General features: G+C 59.4%; 1 protein-coding gene across 9 annotated transcripts in view; it reads left to right on the plus strand.

Annotated features, from left to right (window-relative positions):
- The window catches only part of ELFN2 (extracellular leucine rich repeat and fibronectin type III domain containing 2), a 68,585-nt gene that overhangs the window by 30,665 nt on the left and 11,318 nt on the right, over positions 1-26,602 (plus strand). For 4 of the 9 annotated variants that reach the window (XM_021091519.1, XM_021091521.1, XM_021091518.1 and 1 more), the window contains one exon: positions 16,134-20,938. The exons of 4 other annotated variants lie outside the window; for them this stretch is intronic. The gene's annotated coding sequence lies outside the window, so the exon portion shown is untranslated. Of the gene's footprint in view, positions 1-14,186; positions 20,939-26,602 lie in introns of those variants that run through there. One more of the 9 variants, XM_005663804.3, reaches the window with a different exon arrangement.

Below are 26,602 nucleotides of genomic sequence, written 5' to 3' on the forward strand. Positions count from 1 at the left end.
ACCATTTGGGTAGGGGAGAGGGGATCCTGTGACCAGATGGTGGCCGGCCCAGGTGGCCTTTGTCCTTGTCATCAGTTACATGGAGTTCAGTCCATCCACCGTCTTGGGTTATTGGGAGGGGCGGGAGCAACAGCTGCGGTAATGGCAACAGTGAGGATTTATTTAGTGCTTGCTGTGCGCAGGTGACAGATGCTTTATGTGTTTTCATGTCCACGTTCACGACAATCCCAGGAGCTGGGGGTAGACGCCCTCCTTACCCCACTTCACATTCACAGAAGCCAAGGTTCAGGGAGGTGAGGGGCCTGCCCGGGTCCCAGTTAGTAAGTAGAGGACCCAGGATTTAGCTGGAAGCCGTCTGACTCCAGGCTCTTCCTCCTTGACTCCTGCTCCACATGGTCTGTCACCCCCACCAGGTGCCAGGTGCATGGCAGGTGCTCAACAAAGGTTAGTGGCCTCTGTCTGCCCTGCAAGGGCCAGTTCCTAGAGACCCAGTGTCTGGGGCTCAGCCAAGGGCCTCAGGGGAACAGCTCTCCTAGTGGTATCCTATTGGGGTAGGTATTGCTTTTATTTCCATTTTACAGATGGGGAAGTTGAGGCTCAGAGAGCTGAAATGAATAGTTCAGGATTTCACAGCTGGTGAGTTGAAGGGGCTGGGATTTGAACCCAGATGATCTGGCTCCAGGTGCAGCTGCGCACTGGTGTCTGTGCCCAGCCCCCCTCGTCCCTGAGGGATGATCCTCCTGGCCTGGTCCTCAGCCCCTGCTCCATAGGCGGTGCCTCCACTTCCCCGGCTCCTCCTGACAGCCGTGTGCAGAAGATGCCCAGTTCTCCATCTTCCACTGTGCCTGCCTCTGGCTGCTGGGCATCAGGTGTGGCTACCCACTGACCGGACACATCTTTTGGGGTATCCCTCTGGCCCCTGAAACCCCACTTGTCCGATGCAGGACTCTTCACCTCTCCTCCTGCATCCTGGCCCGTGTGCTTCTTCTCTGAGGCTCCCTGTACCAGGGTGGGCACAACCATCGTTCAGTCACCCACCGGACCCTGGGAGTCACCTCTGAACTCCACCCTGGGCCTCCCATCCTCATCCTGCAGGTCACCAAGTCTTGCCCTTAGACTGTCCCGTCGTCTGTCCACCCCGCGGCCCTCCTCTGCCTCACCATCGCGGGCCCGGGCCATTGTGGCAGCCCCTCAAAGGCCAGCTCTCACCCTGTCCAGTTCATTCTGGCCCCTTCTGTGTGCCTGGGCTCCTAGCATGTCGCTGGCTCCCCGTTGGTAGCACTTTCGAGAAACTGGCAGTTTGACTGCCCCTAGCATCACCCTCAGCAAAATGTTCCCTGACCCCAGGATAGGTGAGGCCCCGCAGGTGCCCCCCCCCCCCACTGGGGATGTCCTTCTGAATCTCCTGAGAGCCCTTTGAGGGGAGCAGTGTTGCCTCTTTTGCGGATGGGGAAGCTGAGACTCAAAAAGCTAGGCTGGCGTCTGAACCCAAGTCTCCTGCTGCGGAGCCCGCGTTTGCCGCCGTCTATGCGCGTGTGCGCGCGCGCGCATGTGTGCGTGCACTGCAGGCACTGCTGTTTGCTGTCTATGCCAGACGTGTTTGTGCTGGGATGAGCTGCTGCCTTCTTGGGAGAGAAGGTCCAAGATTGGCTGGAGGGGGGGTGGCACGAGCCTGTCTCTTCCTGTTGGCGTTGGAGATGCTCCGAGCGAACGCTGGGGGGATGTCAGCCCCTCACCAGCCCCCGAGGCCACAGCCTCTCAGCTCCTCCTGCTTCTCTCCCCTCCCTTCAAAACGAACACCCTTGAGCTCAAACCACCCATCCAGCCAAGGCCCAGATGGAGCCAGAGTTGGAATTAATTAATCCTGTTGCCAGGGCAACTGGGATCCAGTCTTCTGTCTCTGGCCCACCCCCCACCTACCAGGCCCCGCCTCCGCCTCCCTTGACCCCGCCCCTCAAAGCCTTGGCCCCACCCTCTCCTTCCAGCAGCTGGAGGTGCCCTTGGAGATTCTTCCAGAATGGAGGAGGGAGAGATGAGGGCAATGGAAGGACTGGGTCCGAGTCCCCACTTGGCTGCGCTTGGTTTGTTGGGAGCTCCGGCAGGGCCCTGAACCACCAGAACCAAGCTGTGTCTGGGCCTGTCCCGGGAGGGGCACCCAGGGGCGACTTGAGAGACTGGTGAGAGGAAGAGTGACAGTGGCCTGACCTTGGGTTACCACTGAGACTAGCAGTGGCCGCGCAGGGCTGCAGAGGCTGGTGTCCAGGGACAGGGCCGCCTCCTCTGGCCACAGGCTCCGGACTCCGTTCCTCCTCCTCCATCCCAAGCTTCCTCGCGTCCTCAGAGCCTGCACCCCACTGACTGGACTCCAGCCACCAGGGTTGTGTTCTCTATCCTTGTCCATCGGTCTGTCCACCAGTCCACCCTGCTCTGTCTCTTCCTGGGTGGCCCTGCGCAAATGACTCAGCTTCTCTGTGCTTCCAATTCCTCATCTGAGAAATGGGTGTAACATCAGCCACCTAGTGAGCCGTGGAAAGCCCCCAGCGTGGTGTTTTGTCCACGCTAACCACCTGGTTGCTTCTGTGTCACTGCTGGATGCAGGCCAGGGGGTGCCCTGTGAGAGGGGCTCTGGGGAACCCAGGGGACAGTAATGCCACCTTCCTCGTGGGCAAGTTGAGGTTCATGACCTTGGCTGCGTTGCTGGGTTCTTGAGCTCCCAGTCCCACCACCCTCTCCGGAGAACAGCTCACTGTGGCAGAGTCAGCTGTAGCGCCTGGCAGATGCATCAGTCAAGGCCTCGGGGGGAGCCGGTATGGCAGGCGCTGACCTTTCTCGACCGGCCCTGTTTTCCGGATCTTGCGGTTGGTGCTGGCTGGAGGGTAGCCTAAAGGCAGTTCCTTGGAAGCCAGGGCTTCCTCTCCCCCGCTATAGCCATAAAGATCTGCTCCTCACGCCTGAGCCTCAGTTTTCTGTTCTGTGAAATGGGAGATCGCGGGTGTAGCTGGGGGTCGCTCAGACTGAAGCAGGTTGGGGCCATGGCTTTTCAGCTTTGTATCAGCAGAAGGGGGCCAGTGTGGGCTACTGAGGTACAGTGTCTGGCCAGGGCCATCCTGGAGGTGCACTCAAGGTGTCCTCTGTGTCCCCTCTAGGATACAGAGAGGACCTGGGAGGAATGGGCCAGCTCAGACCCCCGGCTTACATCTTTTGGAGCCCCTAGTGCTGGGCTCTGCTGGGGCTGGGCACACAGGCAGGCCACCCTGGCTTTGGATGCTTGTCACTGGACTGGGACGAGGCCCAGGGCAGGCCCTGGAGCCTGCTCAGCCACTCACCTGGTCCAGGACGCACTGGGTTCCTGGAGGCTGAGTGCTGCACCCCCCGCCATCCGTCTAAGGGGCCACTTGCTCCTCTGTGTGTCAGGGAGGCGTCTTTCAAGGTGGCATGGTGGGACAGGGACTCTGGAGAGAAAATGGGCAGGACTGGTGATGGAACTTTCCTTGGCTCCACAACCCCTCCCGCAGGGACTGTGGGCAGGTTGCTGCCCCTCGTGAGCCTCCATTTCCCCATCTGTGAGCTGGGCCTAATGATGCGATCAGTGAAATCACCTGTTGAAAAAGTCTTTGAGAGGCATCCGCTAGGGGGCGGCAAACTCAGACACAGAGTGAGCCCTGGAAGAGAGGAAGGCAATAGGGTGCAGTGGGGCCTGTGGTAAACACCAGCGCTCAGGCTCTGCCTAAGGGCATCGAGCTCGGGTTTGTATCAACACTGAGCCCGCCAACAAACTGATCCGCAGACTGCATTTGGAGCTGCCAGCTTGCCCCAGAAGGCAAACCCTACAAATGGATTAACCGGGAAGGGGATATTTAACTCTTCTTTACATAATAACAAGGGCTAACATTCGTTGAGGGCTTGCTTCTGTGCCAGGCGCCAGCTCAACACTTTACTCGGATTATTTTGTTTGATCCTCATACCAACTCTGAGGCCAGAAGTGCAATTTCTACTCTGTAGATGAGCCAGTTAAACCAGAGAGGTTAAGTCAGAGGCCAAGGTCACACAGGTATGGGAGAGGGAGCAGGGCCCACCCTTGGGCCTTCGGATTCCTTAGCTGGGGGGTTCCCCTCAGGCCTTCTAGGGGCAGAGAGGAGGGAGGGAGGGAGGGGAAGGGCAGACCCACCTGGCAGGGAAGCACCCAAATCCGTGGCCTTCTCCCCGCACCCACCACTGGCTCTGCTCTCGGCATATGGAGGTTCCCAGGGCAAGGGATAAAGCCTGTGCCACAGCAGTGATCTGCTGTAGTGACAACGTCTGATCCTTAACCTGCTGTGCTGCAGGAGAACTCCCCAAATCTGTCGCTTTTTGTTTCTCTCACAGAGGAGGCTGAGAGAGGGAAGAAAAACAAGATTACATGAAGGGTGTTGTGCAGCTAAGGAAGAATAACTTACTTTTTATGAGCTTATAACATTTGTGAAGTTAAGTAAGCCGAAATTTATGCTGTTCATTTGCATGCATGAAAGGGAGGGCTGCCTGGGCCCAGTGTCGTGCTGGAACCTCACTGGCCTCCCGCGGCAGCTGCCCCTCGGCTAACATGAATCAGCTCCCGTAAGGAGGGTTTGTTTTGGCTCTTTTCCGTGATTTCTTCAGATCCAGCTGCAGCTATGTTTCCTAATGGCCCACCATGTGCATGGTGCCAGCCTGATGGCCCACTGTGTGCATGGCACTAGCCCGATGGCCCACTGTGTGCATGGCACTAGCCCGATGGCCCACTGTGTTCTCGGTGCTAGCCCGATGGCCCACTGTGTACTCGGTGCTAGCCCGATGGCCCACTGTGTGCACGGCGCTAGCCCGATGGCCCACTGTGTGCTTGGCACTAGCTTAATAGCCACTGTGTGCTTGGCACTAGCCATGGCTGTCCTTGCTGTGTCTGGGAGCAGCTAACCTGGATGCCATCAGAGCAGCTTGGCCCTTACTTTGGAGGCTGAATGTTCTAAACAGTTTCCAGCCTCCCTAGGGGGCCACAGAAAGTGCAAGGGGGCCCAGAGACCACCGCCTTTGCTGCCCAAGAGCTGGGAGACCTGAGGCATGTTGCTTCAGCTCTCTGAGCCTCAGTTTTCTCATCTGTAAAATGGGGGCAATAGTAGTACATGCTCATCGGAGATGACAGCAAGCTTGTCAGGGTGGCATGCCCCCTGTGCTAGGTGACCGGGCTCTTTGGGTCCCTTTGTTTCTGGTGGTGCTAGATGATTCGAGAGCTAGATGCCCTTTGTCTAGAAGGTCTTCCCGGACACCCCTACCAGGCCTTGGCCACCTTGTCTTGAAGGCCCATGGCTCCCCGACCTTCTCCCCGCAGTGACGGGTCTCCTGCGCCACTGCCTTTGAGCCGTGAACTTCCTCAGGGCAGAACCACCTGCATCCTGGTCACTGCAGAGGCCCTGCTCCTGCCCCAGGGCCTGAGAAATGGGACCAGATGAGGAAGTGGGTGACATCCTTGACCTCAATCTCGGTTTCCCTACTTTGGAATGAAAAGTCCCTTCCCGATGTGCAGGGATTTATGGTTTTAAAAGCGCTTTCAGGGAGTTCCCGTTGTGGCTCAGAGGTAATGGACTCGACTAGTATCCATGAGAATGGGGGTTTGATCCCTGGCCTTGCTCATTAGATTAAGGATCTGGCTTGCTGCGAGAGCTGTGGTGTATGTCGCAGACGCGGCTTGGATCTGGTATTGCTGTGGCTGTGGTGTAGGCTGGCGGCTGTAGCTCTCATTCGACCCCTAGTCTGGGAACCTCCATATGCTGCAGGTGCAAGCCCTAAAAATAAATAAATAAATAAATAAGTGAATAAATAAATAAAAGCACTTACGGGCTGATGCTGTCATTTGAGTCCCACCTTGTCTTACACACACACACACACACACACACACACACACACACACACACACACACAGAGCAAGAACTGTAGTCTGCAATTAAAGATGGGGAAACAGGCTGAAGCAAGAGCTTCAGGATTTGAACCCAGCACTCATTTGTTTGTTTGTTTGTTCAAGGCAGCTTTGGAATTCCTGCTTTGTGCTGGGTCTTGGGGATCTGGGGAGCGGTAAGATGGGGTCCCGCCCTTTCGGGGGCTCAGTGGCCGCTCTCACCAGGCAGGCACAGGGAGGGTTGAAGGTCCAGAAGCTGCAGATCCCGGTTTTCTCATTGGCTCCAGAGGAGCAAGGTGGCTGGGGGCTGGAGCCCAGCGACAGCGGGAAGAGGGGAGATGGGAGGGTGGCAAGGGCTGTGGATTTTATTCGGACCTGAGGGCGGCAGCAGGCAGGAGGGTGATGCCACTGCCATAGTGCAGGTATGTGACTGGGGTGGAGGTGGGGAGAGGGGAGTGGATTCACATTGGCTGTGGTTGCCTAATGAACTTGTTCCTTCTGCCCCTGGGGAGCTCAGGGAAGGCTCAGGAGGGAAGAAGCGTGTTTATTTGGCGGACAGTTGTCAAGCGTCTGCTGGGGGCTGAGCAGTGTGCAGGGTTCTGGGGTGTTGGGGGTGATTGAGAGCAGTCCCTGCCACGAGGGATCCCACTGCCAAGGGGAAGGCAGATTAGTCTGACTGATGCCCGGGGAGGCTGGAGGGCTTCCTGTAGGAGGCGGCTTGAGTCCTTTCTGAGGAGTAGCCTTCAGGGGGTGGGGGTGGGGCAGGAGAACATGCCAGATGGAGGGAATGTCAAGGGGAAGGGCCAAGAGGTATTGGGGGAGAAGCTTCTGTGCTAGGGCCTGGGAGTGGGGAAGGAGAATTGCGGGAGTCTGGGGAGGAGCGCAGGGCCTGAGAGCTCTCTGCAGGCCTGGAGGTGTCCGTGCGTCTTCTGGCAGCAAGGGTGCCTGCCTGGGGGTTTAGAAACAGGGTTGTGGGAAGTTTCTGTCGTGGCTCAGTGGTTACGAACCTGACTAGTATCCATGAGGATGCGGGTTCGACCCCTGGCTCTGCTCGGTGGGTTAAGGATATGGCATTGCCGTGAGCTGTGGTGTGGGTCACAGATGCGGCTTGCATCCCGAGTTGCTGTGGCTGTGGTGTCGGCCGGCAGCTACAGCTCCGATGCGATGCCTAGCCTGGGAACCTCCACATGCTGCGGGTGTGGCCCTAAAAAAAAGGAAGGAGGGAAGGAGTAAAAAACAGGGTTGTGGATGATTCTGTCCAGGGCGGGGGGAGCGGGAAGAGCTGAGGAACTGGGGCAGGGAGTCGGAGGTACTGTTCGGGGGTCGGGCTGGAGGGGTGGGGGGCTGTGATGGCAGAGGAGGGGTCAAGGGAGAGGCCCAAGTAAGGACGGAGTCACCCAAGTCCGGGGCAGGTGCAGGGAGAAGCACCTGTGTGCACGCGTGGTGTGTGCACAGCATGAGTGTGCCTAGTGAGGTCCGTTTGTTCTGACAGCATCCTCGTTGTCGGAGGCAGATTTGCAGAGCCAGGGCCGGCCGATCGTGAGTGCAGGGCCAGGATGAGGGAGGCTTCCAAGCAGAGCAGTGACCCACGCGCCTGCTTGTGCTTCGGGAGGTTTCCTCTGGCAGCCCCTGGGCAGAGACGGGGCGGTCCGGGTGTCTCCTTGGGCGACGGCTGCACCCACTCTGGGGGGCTTTCCCAGGTGGTGTCAAGGCGACACAGAGGAGGGGGGATGGCAGAGCTCAGGGTGGGCTCAGTGGGAGAGGTGGCATTGGATCCGGATGGCAGAGGGCGAGAGGGTTGGGCTCAGCGGAGGTGGAAGGGAGGACGCAGCAGGTGGCCTCAGCGCAGGCGGGAGAGGCCCGTCTACTCGGGGTGCCTTTGAAGCACTGAAGGAGAGGTCTGAGCCGCAAAGGAGGACCATTAGTGAGGACCCGCCCCTTGCCCATCATTCTTTGCCCAGCGCGGTATGCCCAGCTCCGCAGCTGCGGCAAGGCTCCCGGGTGGGTCTCCTGTGCCTTCATTTCCTTGTCTGTAAAGTGGGGATGTTGTTCGAACCTGCCTCTTGCGGGGCCGTTGTGAGGCTTTGGCGAGTTCATCTCCCTCCAGCCCAGCCTGGGAGATGCTTCGTCGTTACTGACTGTGGTCCTTGCTGTCTCACTGGACACTCACAGCGGACCTGCAAGGCCACTTCCCATCGCCAGGGACAGAGGAGGAATCGGCTCAGAGTAGCTGTTGAGCCTGCCCGAGGCCACTCAGCTGGGACAGGTACAGAGCAAGGGTCTGAATCCAGGGGGTGCGGTGGCCCTGGTGCCCGTGGCCTCCTGGAATGCCTGTGACATGCCTGTGACACTGAGTGAGTAGTCGCTCCCCTCCTCCTGCTCTGAAAGCCCCAGGCCTGGGTGCAAGGAGAGTGGACAGGCGTGGGGTTCTGACCCCACGCTTGGCCCTCACTGGCCTTGATGCCCCAGGTCACCGGCTTGCCCTTGGAGCCTCAGTCTCCTGTCTGTGAACAGAGGCCCCAGGCGTCCAGATAAGAGCTGCCAGTGTTCCACTGAGGTCAGCTCTGCCAGCCCCCTGCCTGACTGAGGCTCCCAACAGAGGTTTCAACCGTGTCCCCGCCCTCCTCCTCTTCCTCTGCCCTTGCCTGACCACACTGCCCCAAGCCGGCTGAGGCCAGGCTGTACGGGGGGCCGCAGCCCTGGGCCCAGGCCCTGGTAGTTATAACCATAGTGATGAGCTGGGAGGCCTGGTCTCCGGTAGCGGTAATGGGCCTGCTCAGCAAGTGGGGAGGTGGGCAGGTGGGTGGGCGCAGAGGCCAGCTGGGAATGACATGCCTGGGGGCCAGGAGGTTCTTGTTTTTTCTCAATCCCCAGGCCCCCAGGCCCCGCCTCTGTGCCAGGCTTCTTGCTGGCATTGGAGGCTCAGAGGGACCAGCAGGGCCAATTTGGCCCCTGGGGGTGGGAATGGTGACTCTTCAGGGGGATCCCGCGTGGAGCTGGTGAGCATGGGGGTGCTGTGGGATGCTGAAGTGAGGCCTGGGGTTCAGGGCAGGCTTCCTGGAGGAGGCGATGCCTGATCTGAAGCCAGCGGGGGTTCACAGTGCCGGTGGCGAGTGGCAGGGAGATGGAGGTGGGTGGGGAACGTGAAGAGGGCTGTGCACCCGGGGCAGGAGGCGGGGAAGCCTCCATCTCATGGAAGCTTCGCGTGCCTGCAAGGAGCTTGGCCTCTGTCTTCGGGGCTGTAGGGAACCCCAGAAAGACTTTGAGCAGGAGAGGTGGCCTCAGGGCTGCCCTCAGCAAGACTCTTCTGGCCGCTGTGTGGACGGGCTGGAGGGGCTGGAGGCCATGATGGGCGACAGGGCCAGTGAGGAGGGGGGCCTGTCCCGGTGAAGTGGCGAGCAGAGGACATAGCGGGGAGACTTTCTGGGGACAAAGTGGCAGACCTGGTGGCTGGCCTCCTCCTCCTTTTCCAGCAGGAGTGGAAAGAGTTGAGGATGATGGTGGGATCTGTGGTCTGAGCAAGCGGGCAGGGTGCTGGTGACCCGGACCAAGAAGAGACATGGGCAGGAATGGGCAAGGGGTGACCTGGACCGGCTGAGCCTGGGCCCTCAAGGGCACCCTCGAGGATCTGGGCCACCAAGAGCGGGCCTGAGGCCACCCCGGAAGGGAGGGCTGCATAGGTAGGTCGAGGACAGAGCCTGGAGAAGCAACAATATTTGGGGGGCAGTGCCCGGGCAGAAGGGGGGCCTGGAAGGAGGAGGAAGGATGTGGCTGTGAGGCCGGGGCAGGGCCCCTTCCCCCTCTGGCCTCAGTTTTCTCCTCTGTTACCTGTCGGGGGCCCAGGTGTGCTGAGGGGCTGCCAACTCTGACCTTCAAGGACCCCACAGTCTGAAAGTGGGGGTGCCGCACACAATAGCTTTGATCCCAGGGCCTGGCAGTGAGTGTGTTCACAGTCTGCTTGGCCAGAACGTACTGGCACCTTCTGCGTGCCGACCCTGTGCTGGGGCCTGGGGCAGACAGAGGACTCAACTGTGGTCCCTGCCCTCAGCACTCACACTGAGGAAACACCTAGAAATCCAAGAGTTTTGCCTCACTTTAAACACTGCCAATCTGTGAAAATTCAGATTCTTTTTTGTTTGTTTGTTTGTCTTTTTGTCCTTTTAGGGCCGCTCCCACAGCATATGGAAGTTTCCAGGCTGGGGGTCAAATTAGAGCTGTAGCTGCCAGCCTGTGCCACAGCCCCAGCCACGCCAGATCCAAGCCATGTCTGCAACCTACACCACAGCTCTCAGCAACGCCGGATCCTTAACCCACTGAGCGAGGCCAGGGATTGAACCCACAACCTCATGGTTCCTAGTCGGATTTGTTTCCACTGCGCCACGAGGGGAACTCCAGATTCTTTTTTTTTTTTTTTTTTTTTTCACTTTTTAGGGCCACACCTGCGGCATATGGAAGTTTCTAGGCTAGGAGTCGAGTTGGAGCCTCAGCTGCCGGCCTACGCCACAGCCACAGGAACATAGGATCCTTGATCCAGTGAGTGAGGTCAGGAATCGAACCTGCATCCTCATGGATACTAGTCGGATTTTTTCTGCTGCACCACAGCAGGAACTTGGGAAATTCAAATTCTTTATGCAAGAAATTAGAGGCTGGTTCTCTCTTTCAAAACAATTTACAGGAGGGTTTCCTTAAATAGCAGAAATCCCCAGGGCGCATGTGCTGGGCCCGTTTGCCCGAGTCCCCAACTGGTCTGTGACTGCCTTGTCCATCCTTGTTTCTTCTGCTGTCTCCCAGGGGTCCTAGTCCAGGCACACGGCAGGTGCTCATGAGATGTGGGATGTCTGGCTGGCAGGGTGCGTGGCCCCTCCTGGGACCCCCAGCCCCCTTGGGTGGTGGCAGGTCCTCAGAGGGGCCGAGCCCTCCCAGTTAACCGTCAGCTTCTCTGCCGGCCCCTGTTGGCTTTGTGCGCTCTAGGTGACAGCAGGCAGGCCCTTGTACCCTGCTTGCCCCCCTCCCCACCCTGATCCCTGGATGAGCCCCTTCCCCCTGCCACCCCGGGTCCCCCACCCCTTGGCGGCCCCCTGTGGGCCAGAGACCAGTTTTGCCATGTTGCAGGCCCTCCGGCATGTGGGTCATGTGCCGCTGATGAAGGGACCCCAGGTTGTCTTGTCACCCTCTTACAGGTGAGGGGTCTGGGGCTCCAAAGGGAAGGCCATGGCTGAAATCCTTGCAGCCGTGGGGCCGGGGCTGGTGAAGGAGCCGTGAAGGGGGTGCTTCTCACCTACGGCAGCCCTGGCAGCCGAGTTCCGGGGAGATGTGAGCGGAGCTGCCGGTGGGGGCTGAGTAGCTCCACGGCCCCAGCTTCGTGTGTCCCAGGCTCTTCCGCTTCCTAGCTGTGTGCCCTTAGGCGGCCGTCCTCACTGCTCTGGCCTCAGTTTCTTTATCTCTAAAATGGGTATGATCATCGTGTCCATCTCACAGGGAGGTGGCGAGGGCTGGATGGGCTCATATGAAATGTCCCTAAGGTCTGGCCTGTCCTTGGCGCTGGCTGCTCGAGCCCAGGCTGCAGGGCTCCGTCCCAGCCCCATTACTTACCAGGGGTGACCCTGGAGCTCACTTTGTGTTTCTGACCCTTGTCATCCCGTTGGGTGAGGGCTGGGTCCACACGCAGAGAGTGGTGAGGCCTGCGTCTGGTCCACCGGGTTCCGTGTTGGCTCTGGTGCAGCCCTGGAGGTGTCGGTGTCTTGACTCGATAGGGGTGTTCGTTTGGGCCATAGGACTGCAGGCCGACTGTGCTGGGGGCTTCAGCTGCAGCAGAGAACACAGCGCTTGCGGCCACCAGGCAGTGTGGGAGGGACAGGTGCCACGGAGGGGTCCGACAAGAGCGGGGAGGGTCACCTTGGCAGCGCTGCCTCGGGGAGGACACAGGAGTGGGCGGCTGGGCCAGGCCTCACAGGGCCTTGACCTTCAGGAGGATTTCTGGCTTTAGCCTGGAGCCATGGAAGATTCTAGAAGGGCTTTAAGACCCCGGGGGTCCACGATAGACAGGCTGTTTTGAGAGGCTCCCTGGTGGCTGAGCAGAGGGTAGGGAGGAAGCCAGGGGACCCTTGGAGACGCTGGGAGGCAGCGTTGCTGTCCAGACAAGAGCCAGTAGTGGCCTGGGCGCTTAGGTGTGTGGTCTGGGCAGTCGAGATGGGTTGGAGATGAGGGATGAGGCAGAGGACGGAGTCCAGTGTGATTCCGATAATGAGAGTGAGGCACAGAGAGGTTTAGTAATGGGCCCACAGTCCCACAGCCAGGGAGTGAAGCCTCAGGCCCAGCCTTGGTACAAGGTGGAGGCCTGGCCTGCTGCTGTGGGCCACCCTGAGCCTGGTGAGCAGCCCCACACACAGGTGCCCCCGGAATGGAGGCAGAAGGCAGTGGAGCCAGCAGGGGCAGGGCCGGCTGTGGCATCTCCACGCTTCACTCACAGGCTCTGCTCTGTGCTAGGCATAATGGAGATGGATCAGGGCATCTGCCAGGGGGCATTCTATGTTGGCTGCAGCTCTGTTAGGCAGGGAGTGGCGAGTAGAGGAACCAGATAGGGAAGGATGGAGCCAGGGCAAGGTGGTGGCCCACTTGTGGCTGACACGTGTGATGCCGAGGGGCTCAGGACTCCAGGCGTGATGGGGAGCTGGCCTTGACCTCGCTGGCTGTGGTTGCCCCGTCTGTAAAGCGGAGGTGGTTCTAAGAAGGATGAGACCGTGCAGGACTTTGCACCGGGCCTGGGGCGGGGGGTGTGCTCGGGAATCGCCGCGCTTATCATGGTGATTATTTCTGTCGTCATCACTGGTGGGTGGCACCTGGAGTCCACCCTTGCTGGCCACGGGGCCCAGTTGGCCTCTCTGATTTGGGACATGTTGTGGTCTGCCCGGCCAGCTTGGCTCAGGGGCAGATGGATGGTGCTGACCGCAAAGCCCCAGCCCAGGCCCAGTGTGAGTGGAGGCTGCGTGTGCGGGAGGATCAGGACAACGACAGAGACGGCGGGTTGCTTTTTGCGAACAGAGGGTCGTGAGTCCCAGAAAGACGCATAAGGGCAGGGAAGGGTCGAAGGAATCTGCAGACGGATGGGGTGGGGCCGACTTTGACAAGCCCAGGCGGTGTTTAGAGACTGTCCTTTGCCTGATTTTCCCAGGAGGTAAACATGCGGGAGGCCCAGAGAGGGTGAGGGCCCAGCTCAAGGTCACACAGCAGCTAGTGCTGAGAGCAGCCGTGCAGGCTTGGGGGGCTGGGCCCTGCCCTCCTCTGTGAAGGAGGGATGTGATCATTTATCAGGAGAGTTTAATAATGAATGAAGTCGAAGTGTCTTTAATGCAGGCAGCAGGCCCAAGGTAATAAGGGGCCCTGTATTAATTCGGAAGTTAATGAATATGCAGGTGTGTCTGAATGATTAATGGGGCTCCTGAAGGCCTCGGAGAGGGGTGCGGGAGCTGCCGCTGATAGAAATATGAATATTGCATACATCTGGGAAGTTGGATAAACCAGGGAGCAGGTGGGCGTTCATGAACTGGAGGACTCCAGCAGCTCCCAAGGCTGAATATACAGATACTTGAGGCACAAAGGGCCGAATAGACAATGTCAGGGCTAAGTGCTCTCATTTCTTGCTGTGTAACCTTGAGCGAGTCACTTAACTTCCCCAAGCCTCAATATCCTCATCTGCAGAATGGGCATCCAAAGAGTACCCCACTGCTAGAATCCTGAGGATGAAGTTCCCAGCAAACCCTTAGCACCAGAGGCAGGTGTAGTGCGAGCATCTGATAAAAGCTGTCACAGCCTTGTTAGAAAGGGGGGCACAGCAGTGGCTGGGGAAGGACAAGGCACGTAGAGGAGGAATAATTAAATTCCCTCGAATACGAATAGGACTTTACAGTTTGTAGGGAGCGGGTGTCTGTCTCGCATTTGCTCCTTGAAGCAGCTGCCTGGGGCAGAGGAGATGAGTCTTGGGGAAGCTGAGGCTTAGAGAGGGCTGGTCCCTCCCCAGGTCACCCGGTCAGCAGAGGCAGGGTTGGACCGGGGCCCAGATCTGCAGACACCCCTTGCCTGTGAGTTGCAGAAGAGGGTAGAGGTAGAAGGTCCTAGCCAACCAGCGGTGAGGTCCCCTGCTGGTGCACCGGCCAGAAAGGGCCTTTATTTTTATTTTTGTCTTTTTAGGGCCACACCCGCGGCGTATGGAAGTTCTGAGGCTAGGGATCAAATCAGAGCTGTAGCTGCCAGCCTACACCACAGCCACAGCAATGCCAGATCGGAGCCACATCTGCGACCTACACCGCAGCTCAAGGCCACGCCGGATCCTTAACCCACTGAGCGAGGCCAGAGATCGAACCTGCATCCTCATAGGTACTAGTTAGATTCATTATGGCTGAGCTACGATAGGAACTCTCAGGAATGGTCTTTAGAGTATGTGGTGGGCTGGGGGTCGGGGGACCCCATATTCTTCCTCAGAGCCTTGGTTTCTCTGTCTGTAGCATTAAGGTCCACTTAGAGCTGTTTTGAGGCTTTGGTGAGCAAATGGGGCATGGACCCCACACCTATAGGGCTCAGCCTTTGGGGAGTTCCAGACTCTGCAAACGTTATCCTCTGATGCTCGGAACAGCGGTACCAGGCATTTGATGTACCAGCCCTGTCTTTTATCCAGGAAGCTGCGGGTCTTGGGCCGCCTTGTAGCTTTGGGTCCTTGGGCACATCCCATAGCCTCTCTCAGCCTCAGTTCCCTCATCCTTCAAGTGGAAAGGTTGTGTTTCAAGTGTGGGGGTTCCCTCCTGCTCCCCCACCTCCCCCTGGGCCCGTGTCATGGCCTCGTGTACGGGCTCCCTTTGTATATGCCCCGTGGCATTTTATTCATTCTTTCATCCTCGCATGGACGTTTGTGGAGCGCTTCCTGGGTGCCGTGTTGGGCCCGGGCTTGATAGAGTGAATGAGATGGGGCTCCCCATCCTTGTCCTCGATGAGGTCCTGGTGGAACAGGTGTCTGGTGATGCGGGCTGGGAGGGAGCCTGGGAGCCGGGGGACTGCCTCTGCCCGGACGTGGCTCGGGGGAGAGGGGCCTGTTGACCTTGCTGTCTTTCCCACTACGGCTTCCACCTGACTGTGGCTTCTGGCTGTGAGTTCCCGGCTCCCAGCAGAAGCTCCTCAGAGAATGGTTGGAGTGAATGAGGGAGCGGCGGAGTGAATGGCTGGCATCTAAGCCTCTATCCCTGCCCCTCCCCGGCTCCAAGCCAGGGAGCAGAGGCCCAGCCAAGCCCTCCCCTTGGTCATCCCAGGTGGGCCAGGGCAGCCTCACTTGAATCCTCTTTTGTTCCTCCCTGAGTCCCTAGCCTGGGCCCTAAGGCCTCCCCCTGCCAGCCTGGCAGGGTCCCAGAACTATCGATTGTCGGGTAAAGAGCCTGAGCTGTCATGGTCACGGTGTGTGTCGCCTGCTGTTGCCAAACGGGGAAACCGAGGCCCAAGGGGAGGGACTGTGGGGCGGGGCTGGGGTCAGAGTCCCCTCTGGGCTGCTTCTCGGGTTGCGCCCCATGGTGCCCGGCCTGGCTGTGTATTTATAGCCTGTGCTGATCTATATTAATACCAGGGCCTGCCCGGGCTTTGCAGCCTCTGGATCTGAGGATGGCTTTGAACCTTCCCAGCCCCGGGGCTCACGCTGGGCCCTTCTCCAGCCTGGGCTTGGGCTCCATCTACCCTTTGGTGGGTTCCATGTCTTTGTCTGGGGTTTGCTGTTGCGCCTCGCTTCTCTCCAGTTCTGCAGGGAGGCTGTCTGCGCGGCATGGGATCAAGCCCCCGCCTCCGCGAGCCTCAGTCTGCTCATCTGTAGGACTGGCCAGAATTCCCGCCCGACTGGGTGTTTCGGGTACTGAGCACCCAGTGCCTGTGGGCTGGAGTCCCTGTTTACCCTGCTCACGTCTCTCCCGGTCCTCACCACCAGCAGTGCCCAGAGCCCCTAGGGACCAGAGTGTCCTCTCCGTTGGACAGATGAGGCCACCGAGGCCCTAGGGGCGGTGTGACTTGCCAGGGCCGTCCCGCCTGTTGGGGCAGAATTCGGATTCATCTGAGTCCAAAGGTTCCAGCTTCCCAGTCCCCCTTCTTCCTCCCAGGGCCCTCAGGGTCCTTGGGGCAGGCCACTGCCTCACCCCACCAGCTGGGGTCCCACCTCTGTCGCCACGGGAATGGCTCCACTAACTCTATGCTTCTCTTACAGAGCAGAGACGACTGGCCGCCCTGAGCGCAATTCAATTCAACAGACATTTACTGAGTGCCTACTATGCGCCAGGCCTTAGGCTAGGCACTGGGGTGGGGGCGCAGAGAGGAAGATGGAGTCCCGTCCTCAGGTAGCTCCGGGCCGGGCGGGTGGGGCATGGCGGAGACAGGCCAGGGCTGAAGGACTGCAGCGCAGCTCCAGGAGAGAAGCTGCCTATAGGGCTGGAAGCGGCAGAGACAGCTGGGTTCCAGCACCTCTCTGGAGAGCCGCTGTCCCATGTCTGTGCCTCAGTTTCCCCATCTGTTAATTGGGGGGTAGGGATGGGGTAAGACAGTCTCTAGGATCCTTCCAGGAGTCTGTGGGGCTGGAATCAGGGCCTGGGGGCAGAGTAGGGAGGCCCACACTCTTCCCGTGGAGAGGCAATCTCTGAGGGCTTCTTGGAGGAGGAGGCATGAGGTCGGGGCTGCAGCAGGGTGGGAGGGTGGTTGACGGTACCTCGGGCTCAGGAAGCGCACGAGCAAAGGCCCAGGGGACAGCACAGGTGCATTCCTGCAGCTCCACAGAGTGTGAAGGGGTGTCGGGGGTGTGAGTTTAGGGAGGGAGGGAGGGGCCCCAGGCCGCAGGTCAGGGCGTCAGTTCTCTTTTGTGGGCTGTTGAGGATGGAGGGTCAGGAACAGTGGTCCATCTTTGTGCTGCCCCTTCCCTTCCCCCTCTCCTGGGGTGCACTTGACCGTCATGTTCCCATAGAACCTGTGGCCCTGGTGGTGCCTGCACTGTGCTGGACACTTGACATGTTAGTCCTCCTTGCAACCCATACAACGGGCATCCTGGGCCCAATTCACAGATGAGGACACCGAGGCTGAGAGGAGGAAGCTTCTGCCCAAGGTCATGATCTGACCCCCAGCTCTCCCCTGCTTCTCCAGGAGCTGTCACTGGGGGTGGGGGGGATGTTTCCGTCCTGTGTGACCCCTGCCATCCCAGGCACCCCCAAGCTCTGAGGAGTCCCTGCCAAGGGCTACACAGTTGGGTTTCAAGGTGAGGGTGTCAGATGTTGGTAGAACCAGCTTTTCTCCAAGACCTGAGCTTCAGCCCCGCAGCCTCCCTCTGAGATGGGGGTGAGCTGGGGCACCTTCCCACTTTACAGATGAGCAGACTCAGGCCCTGGGAGTCATGTGACTCATCAAAGGTCAAGGCGGTGACAGCCTGGGTAGGGAGCCCCATCTTTTTATCGTCCAGCTGAGGCTGGAGGGAGGTTCACGTCCCCTGAGACCTGTGCAGAAGCCCCCATAGCCCTCCCCAGGGAGGGGAAAAGACTGGCATTGGAATCACAGACCTGGGTTCAAATCCTGGTTTTGTCTTGCACACACGGTGTGATCTTGAACAAGTCATCAATTGCTCTGAGCCTCGGTTTCCTATTCTGTACAGGGAGAGAGCAGGCCTCTTTCAATTCAGTCATTATCAGGTGTTTTTTCAGCACCTACTGGGTCCTCGGAGCTGGGCTTTAATGGAGAATCAGGTCCTTCCTCAGAGAACTCAGTTCAGGAGTGGATGCAGCAGTTCTGATCTCAGTTGTCATAGAGGAAGCCCAGGGGTGTTGTGGGAACCCACAGGAGGGACCCCAACAAGGCCATTTTAACTCCGGGGCAGGGGAGGGGGCAGGAGGCAGGAACTGGCTCTTCAGGACCCCAGGGGCAAGGCCTCAGATGTCTGCTGCTGGAAATTTCCCAGATCGGTAGGGAGCCAGCGAAGGCTTTTGAGGAGCAGAGTGCCCCACTCAGATTTACAGCTGAGAGTGCTCTTTCTCTGCTGCGTGGAGGGGGCGGTGAGATTGGAGGGGGACCGGCAAGGTGGCTGATTGAGAAATTCACTTGGGGCGAGGAAGGAGGCCGAAGCAGTAGAAAGGCACGCACTGAGACCTTCCAGGTGTGGGCAGCTGTGGATGCTTCTCGCTGGCTCAGGGACCGGGCGAGAGAGGCGGGCTGGGGAGTGGGCGGGCTGCGGGAGGAGTCCGGCCCTGGAGGAGGACCGAGGACCGCTGGAGTTGCAGGTGCCAGGGAGGGGTCCCGAGACAGCTGGGAGATGTCGGTCAGCACCCAGCTGATAACAGAAGCCGTGGGTCAGGGTCGGGGGCGGGGCAGAGATGCTGGGGGAGGTGGCAGTGGAAGCAGGCTTGGGAAGAGCCGGGGCAGGGGGTCCAGGACTAGGACGTCAGGGAAGGTCACTTTAAAGTAGCCCCAGGGGGAGGGGCCTGGCAGGTAGGAGGAATCCCAAGGGAGAGGGACTTAGGTCTGGCAGGAGGTGACAGAGGTTACACATGTCAGATACTTGGCCCAGCACCGGGGGCGCCCAGGGGGCGCCTGGGAGGGTCAGCTCCCCCCGGCTTTTGCTGGGAAAGCAGAGCTGTGGTCTGTCCCATTGCCATCCCGAGGAGGAGGAGGAGGCCACTGAGGAGGGAGGTGTTTGGGAAGGAGGAAAAGGGGAAAAGACATTTGCATGCGCAACAAGGCTGAAGCAGGGAGAGAGAAAGGGAGCAGGAGATGAAAAGAAATTACCATACGCTGGGATCTTGTTATTCAACCCAATTTTCAAAGGACCACAGCTGTCGCACTGAGATAATCCGTTAATTATAACAGCCATTGTGCTTTGGCGATGGGAGAGGCTGGGGAGCGGGCTGCAGGCGGGGGTGGGGGCAGGCCTTGGAGGGGCTGGACCCACGAGAGGGGGCAGGACCGGGCAGGAAGGCAGATGCTGTCAGGGGGCCAGGCCTCATCCCTTCCTCGCTGCCAGTGTTGCAGGCACGGGGGACGGGGACCTGCCATGTGCCAGGCGCTGTGCCACGCCTGTGAGCCGGGCCGTAAACATTCCAGAGGCAGCTAACTTTATTGAGCACTTACTGTGTGCCAGACCCTGCTCTGTAGCTTTCATTCTCCATCCCTCTGGGGTAGGGCCCTTCTAGTCCCATTTTACAGAAGAGGAGACTGAGACTCAGAGGAAAGAGCTAGCTTGCCAGGGCCACGCTCTTCGTGCTGTGGCAGAGCCGGGATTTGAGCTGAATGCGGCCCGTCCTTCCGGGAGAACACGAGGGAGGGCCAGTCTCCATGAGTCGGCCACGCGGACTCGGTGGCCACGTGTCCTAGCTGTGGTCTCCACGCAGCCAGCAGTTCCTGGGGTGGGCCTCCCCCCGGGCATGTCCGGGGCTCCTCCTGCACGAACAGAGCTCTCTTGTTCTCCAATGCCGCAGCTGCAGGGCCCCGCAAGCCCCCCCACCCGCACCAGAGAAGCTAGTCTCAGGGCCAGGAGAGGGACCCCATGCGACCACCTAGTTTGGGCTTGTGGCCTTGGGAGGGGTCTCAGCCTGGCCCTGGCCCAGGAGAGGCAGTGGAGAGGGTGAGCAGGGGTCCCAGGTGAGCAGAGTGAGGGGAGCCTGAGGTCTGGGGGAGCAGAGGACAGGAGCAGGGAGCCATTCTAGAAGCCCAGAGCCCTTTGCTGCAGGTTCTCCTCTCAGGTGTGGCTTGAGCAGCCGAGGCCTCAGGCTTCCTGAGGTTCTCAGCAGCCTTGGCCCGAGCCTCAGCCCAGGCGGCCGGGCAGCATTTTACAGAGTAGAAGTCATATTCGGGAGAAAGTAACCCTCAAACCCCAAGGGGAGCCCCAAACTTGACCCAGCAACCCAACCAGCGTCATTGGAGAGACAAGGACCCCACAGGGTGCCAGGCAGGTCTAGGGGGCTGGCTGGGTGTTTTCTTGGCTTGGGGTCCCCACTGCAGTGGGCCTGCTTGGAGGCAAGCAGGGGTTGTGATGGGTCAAGGCAGCTAAAAGGCCTGTGGCATCGGTGACACAGAGGCCAAGACTCAGAAGGCCTTTAGGATCAAGGAATTATGCATTTTGAGCCCAAGATGCATAATCAGAGCCCCCCCCCCCAAAAAGACACATGATGTTAGAGGGTCCTAGAGCTCAAAGAAGCCAGAGCCACAGAACCAGGGAGCCAGGTCCTGTGGGACCCTCGGGTTCCACCTGGGACCCTCATGGGATCCCCCACCCCCACCCCCACCCTGTAGGCTGGGATTCCAGTTATTCCCCCGGGATTCCCTCTGCTGCTGGCCTCACAAACCCCAGCACCCAGCGGGCCATGGGAACCTCAGCCAGAGAGGCAGCCAGGAAGATGGGTCCACGCAGGCCTGGGATGCAGAACCTGGGCAGCTAGTTCTTCCAGGCTTTTTGGTGGGTTCCAGAAATGGGGATTTGAAAAATAAAAATCTTCCCAACTTATCAACGTTGGCAACACATTAAAAAAATCTTTTTCGAAAACCATTGTCCAGGGGGAACAGGATCTGACACCATCTCTGGACCCAGAGCCTGTGCCACAGAGGGTCAAAGCTAGCATGTAGCAGCTTCCTCTTCTGTAAGGTGGGAATACTAGCAGTACCGACTCATGGGGTTGTGCCGAGGATTAGTGAGTTAACACGGGAGGTGCTTAGGCCGAGCCTGTGTCAGCCCAGGACTGTGTTTGCATCTGCCCCAGGCTGCCCATCCCTCCCCTGCCAGGCTGTCTCCAAGCGGGCCGCACCCTTGGCCACCCGGAGCCTCCACCTCACCTGGGGACAGCCCTGAGGATGTTGGAAAGCAGGGAAGTGTTCAGCCCTTGGGGCCCTGGAGAGGGAGCAGAGGCGGGAGGGCGGGCCTAGCCGGCGCCTGGTACATAGTAGGTGCTCCATAAATGTTTATTGAATGAATGAATGGAGGCCATGCAGGCAGAGGCAGCCGTGCGTGCGCAGGCACTGGTGAAAGAGCGGGTCCAGTGGAGACTGGTGAGTAGTGCCCGGGGCTGCAGCTGAGCGGGGCCTGGGGTTTGCCGGAGCCAAGGCCAAGGGGCCAGCAGGGACCAGGTGGGGGAGGCAGGGGCCAGGTGTTGGGGGGAGGCAGGGACCAGGTGAGCAGGCAGGGACCAGGTGGGCAGGCAGGGCCAGGTGGGGGAGGGCAGGGGTCAGGTGGGGGGGTGAGGGGCAAGGTGGGGAGGCAGAGGTCAGGTGGGGGTGGGCAGGGGTCAGATGGGAGGCAGGCCCCTGAGTAGCCTGGAGGATTCTGGGAAAGCCAGAGATGGCTCCTAGGGTGGGACTAGGAGATGGACTTTTAATCCAGGTCATTGGCTGTGAGCAGGAGGGTCACGTGCTCCTTGAGGTGCCCGGTGGTGGGTGGGGTGAATACTGGGCTGCTTAGGGCTGGGGAGTGGGTACCACCAGGGGGTGGGCCCTGTGAGGGAAGACCTGCCCGTAGCACCACTGTCAGGGCCTCTCCTACCAGACTGCTGAGTCTTTTCCCAAGGCCAAGACCATTGGTAAAAGCCCTTGCATCCCTCTGCCTACCTCCTTCCACTGAGTCCTGGACACGGCACAGGTGCTGATGACAGGTTTGACGCCCCTGAGAGCAGGGGCGGCCTGACCACCAGTTGAGTTCCTGGTGGCATGACACCGTGAGCAGTTACAGGGGGCTTGGGAGTGGCCCCAGCAAACCAGAGAGACCCACACATGCTCGGCTGTTCTCCCCCTAAACAGATGAGGAAACTGAGGCCCAGAGGGCTAAGGTGCTGACCTGCCGAGGTCACGCAGTGAGCCAGCCCTCAGTGTGTCCTGACAGCCCGTGGCTCAGCAGACCAGCCCAGCCTCCTTCTCTGGCCAAGGTTACTGTGCCTGGAGATGGATGCTTTGTACACCGAGGCTCTGCCAGCCCAATTAACCTCCAATAACTGTCAGCTCTTGCTGCTGGTGACGTGGCGGTTTTCTTATTAAGCCCTGTTGGGTAAGTTGGGGACTCCATGGAGGCAGAGTGTGTCTGTCTGCAGTAGAGCATGCCACTGGCACATAGTGGGTGTGCAGTAAATACGTGCAGGAAGGTAAGGAGCGTGGGCGAGTGCGTGGCTGGTTGGACAGCGTGCCCCCCGCCGCCCCAGGGGCAAGCTGTGGGCTTGGTCCATCCTTTCCCTGTGACACGGATGTGGCCTGCCTGCCCAGTGCAGGATGGCACAGAGCCGGGAGCGGGCGCCACGGCATTGAGGGGCAGGAGCCCGTTCCCCGGAGATGCGGAGCAGCTGGCACGAAGGGCTGAGACTAACAAGGCGTGATTGAATGGGAGTGGACGGAAACCCAGCACCTCAGGCGAAACCCAAACAGATCCTTCCCAGAGCTGCCTGGCAGGATGTGTGAAGGGGCCCCCCCCCGGGGGGTGGGGGGGTGGGGAGGGGGTTGACATCGAGGACAAGGTGAGGACACAGTGCCGTGCATCTCACAGAAGCGTGACGCCAAAACAAGGGAGGCAGAGGGCCCCTGGTGCCGTCACTGCTCAGACCACGTTAGCACTGAGGCTCAGCGCCAGGTGTCACGTTTTAGGAGGGACCTTGACAGCAAGCATGACCCCGGGGCAGCTGGACCCAAGGGTGTGGGACCTAACACCGTGGAGTGGGAAGAGCAGTGGAGGACGTGAGGCTGTTTAGCCTGCATCAGCGGATTGCAGAGGCACGAGAGAACCGATGAACAATTATCAGACGGGCCTTCGAGGAGGGCAATTGGCTCCATCGGCTCCAGACAAGCTATGTCCAGCCAGTGGCAGGTTGGGACCAATGGATGAAAGAGGCCCAGGGACTAGGTTTGGCTTTGGTGTTTGTTTGTTTGTCTTTTTAGGGCCACACCCTTGGCACATGGAGGTTCCCAGGCTAGGGGCTGAATCTGAGCTGTAGCTGCTGGCCTACGCCACAGCCAAAGCAACGCCAGACCTGAGCCACATCTGTGACCTACACCACAGCTCACGGCAACGCCGGGTCCTTAACCCACTGAGCAAGGCCAGGGATCGAACCTGCATCCTCATGGATTGTAGTCAGATTCGTTTCCACTGAACCATGATGGGAGTTCCAGGTTTGGCTTTGTAATGTAGAGAAATCTCTAACAACCTGAGCTGTTCGAGAAGGGAATAAGTAGCCTCGGGTGGGTGCTGAGATCCCTGTCCCTGGAGGTATGCAAGTTGGGGGGAAGTCATAGCTGCAGGAATCTTGGAAAGGCTGGTAGTGGTAAGAGCTCAGGCCAGTCCAAGTTCCCAGCTGCATGGTCTTAGGCCAATCGTGGTACCTCTCTGAGGCTCAGTTTCCTCATCTGAAAAATGGGAAGCACACACAGGCTCATGGGGCTAAAAAGAAGGCCCAGCACATTTCTTGTACATCGTGAACCCCATCAGTAGTGGGGCCCCTCCCTGTGGTATTTGTGAGGCTGAAGCGCTGCCTACTGTGCTAAGGAGGCAACTACCTCCCTCTGGTATTTAAAATCCTGATTCAGTGGAGTCAGGAACCCCAGGAGCTCCTCTGTCCCCCATCCTGGTCCCTAGCCCTGAGCTCGAATCCCACACATCACGTTCTGGGCATCCGCTACATGCCCGCCCTGTTCCCGGCATGAGGGTTACAGTTTCATTCAAAATAAAGCCTACTGGGAGTTCCCATTGTGGCTCAGAGGTAACGAACCTAGCTAGTATCCATGAGGATGCAGGTTCGATCCCTGGCCTCACTCAGTGGGTTAAGGATTTGGTGAGCTGTGGTGTAGCTCTCAGATTCAGCTTGGATCTGGTGTTGCTGTGGCTGTGGCATAGGCCAGCAGCTGCAGCTCCTATTCCATCCCTAGCCTGGGAACGTCCACGTGACGCAGGTGTGGCCCTAGAAAACAAAACAAAACAAAACAAAACAAAGGTAAAGCCTACTTTGACTTTATGATGGGAGTGGGGGGGCTGATAAGGAACTGAATGATGTCCTGTATTGCTGAGGGCTCTGAAGAGACCAAAGCCAGGGTAGAGTGACCAGTGAGTCATCTCAGATTGGGCGTTATAGGCAAGGTGGGGTTGCGGGGAGCAGCTGAGAAAAGACCTGAATGAAGTGAGGCAGTGGGTTGTGCAGATATTAGGGGAAGAGCATTCCAAGCAGAGAGAACAGCATGTGCAAAGGCCCTGAGGTGGGAGAGCGCCTGGGGTTACTCGAGGAGCGTGGCTGACCTGGGCTGCGTACTTCCCGATGGATGGAGACATGGAAGTCTCTCGGTTTAGGCACAGCCCGCACTCGTACGCTTTCCCGATAGCGAGGGAGGAGTCTACCCAAGGGGCAGGAAGCCCACAAGATGGCCTGGGCATGTCCAGTCCCTGCACTGGACCCGGCCATTTGTTGGAAGCTGGGGAAGGAGGGGGCCTCAGTTTTCTCATCTATAAAATGAAGCCAACAGCACCAGCCATGCTGGGCTGACATAGGAGTCAAGACATATAAAATGGCAGGCACACGTGAGCCCTTGGGCCAAGGGTAGCTGTGGCTGTTTTATGGGCGGGGAGACGGAAACCCCGGGAGGCTCATTAATGTGTCCTGTGTCGCACAGCTCGGCACTCAGTCCCGGGACCCTTTGCCTCCAACATCCATGCTTGTTTCTCTCTGCACCTGACATCCAGATGGTTTACTCACCAAGCAGTGGTTCAGGGGCGAAGATGTTACCTATCCCATTTTACAGATGAGGAACGGAGACCCAGAGCCACCCCCTCGAGGAGCCCTGGTGAGGTGGAGGCAGCCACCAGACCCAGTATTGAGTTCCCAGGGGGTGGCAAGCTTTGTCTCCTGAGGGTGGCGTGGTGGCCCATCACTGGGACCCCGAGCCTGTGCTGTGCTTCCAGTAGAGAGAAGCGAGGTGGCCGCTCACCCTCGAATTCTGGCTGGGCCCCAGGAGTCCTCCGTCCTCCTAATTAATCCCGGCTAATGGCACTGACAGGGACAGTGACAATGGCACCTCAGGGAGCCTTGGCCAGCCCGGCCCAGGGAGGAGCCCATGCCAGGGCTGATCAGCTGCTGCAAATGCTATTTCCCTGGCTAAGCCTCACGTCCAGCTCCTGGGAGGTCGGAACACCTCCCCTGTCAGGCTTCCTGGACCCCATCAATGAGTGTCTCACGGGAGTGTGGCCTCATGAGCAGGAGCGGTGCCTTCTCTGGGCCCCCTGCGCTGTACGGAGTGTGTTTGCCTGGGGTGTTAGGAGGCACACACCTCGCCACCCAGGTGGAGAAACAGGTTTGGCGCGGGCCTGCAACTTGCCCAGGGACTCAGAGCTGGCCAGCCCCGCGTCTTCCCTGCCGGACCCCCACTCCTCCTCCCTCCCCCTCTGCTCTTAGCCCGGGGACACAGGCAGACCTCACCCTGCCCAGCGTCCAGCCCAGGCAGGGGGAGCAGCCCCCTGATCCTCACAGCCCCCCAGCCTGGGGCCAGGAGGCCAAGATTCCCCTCTGACTGGGGAGCTTGATGGTCAGTCTGCTGTGGAGGTCAGGGGGCAGATGTGGCCCAGGGGTACAGGGAGCCTGAGTCCAGGGGAACCCTAATCTTATGAGGAAATCAGGACCACACCCTCATTTATAACGGTAGCTGACATTTTCTGAGGCCTCCAGTGCCATGCAGTGTGCATGCACCTGACGCACCTCAGGCAGCCTTGCAGGTAGGGATCGAGTCTCCTGGGTCGTGTCCTGGGGCAGCCGAGTTGGGGAGGCCCATGTCTGGGGGGCAGGAAGCTCCCGGAGGGGATTCAGGGTTGGCAGATCAGGGCTTGTCGTCTTCCCCAGTCCTGGCCCGGTTTCCCCTCTGATGGGACGCCTCGAGCCTGCTGCTCTAAGGCTCTAGGAGTCTGAGTCCAGGGAGGGGCCCTGAGCCACGTGGCACAGGGAAATGAGTGTAGACTCCAAAAGGATCAGCTGGCGACTTGGGGGTGGGGTGGGTGCGGAGGCCCAGAGAGGGGAAGCCTTCACCCAGAGGAACCCAGACATTCCACGGCCCCGCCCAAGTCTCAACAGAGCCCCCGCCCCCTCGGCTCTGCCCCAGGGCCTGTACGGTCTCACGCACTCTCCTCCCTCCCCTCTGTCCCAGGGTGTCCCCGTGAGAGCGGACATTCTACAGAGCGTAGCCTGCTAGACTGGGGGCCCACCCCAAGATCCCTCGACAGCACGCTGCCCCCAGCTTCTCTCTGTGATCGCCGGACAGGGGGCCCCTTGAACATGTGCTGGTCCGGCACGTTGGGCCTGCCCCCATCTCTGGCCAGCGCTGACTCTACCCCACACCTGTGGCGTTGGGGGGGTGGGGGTGGGGGCTCCAGTCAGGCCAGGTCGGCTGGGAGCGCTGCTCTTGGCCTTGGCCTCTGGCCTGCAGCCTGCTTCCCGGGGGGCCCACTCCCTCCCAGGTTTGGCACCCTTCGGTCCTCGGCAGAAAAGGCCTCGGCTTCCACCCGCTGCTTCCTGCCGCTCCCCACCCCCTTCTGGGCTGGTCACAGGCTGCGTTTCAGTGGCTCAGCAGGTCCCACGGCTCCTCTGCCTCCCTGGCCCCTGGGTGGGTGGGCGGAAGGGGCCGCAGTCGCTGTGCCCCCCCTTTGCACCCCCCATGTTTGTCATCTCGCTGTGCTTTTCTGCTGATCGATTCCTTCATCTCCAA

This window comes from Sus scrofa, chromosome 5 (genome assembly GCF_000003025.6).
Source record: "Sus scrofa isolate TJ Tabasco breed Duroc chromosome 5, Sscrofa11.1, whole genome shotgun sequence".
NCBI classification, from domain to species: domain Eukaryota; kingdom Metazoa; phylum Chordata; class Mammalia; order Artiodactyla; family Suidae; genus Sus; species Sus scrofa.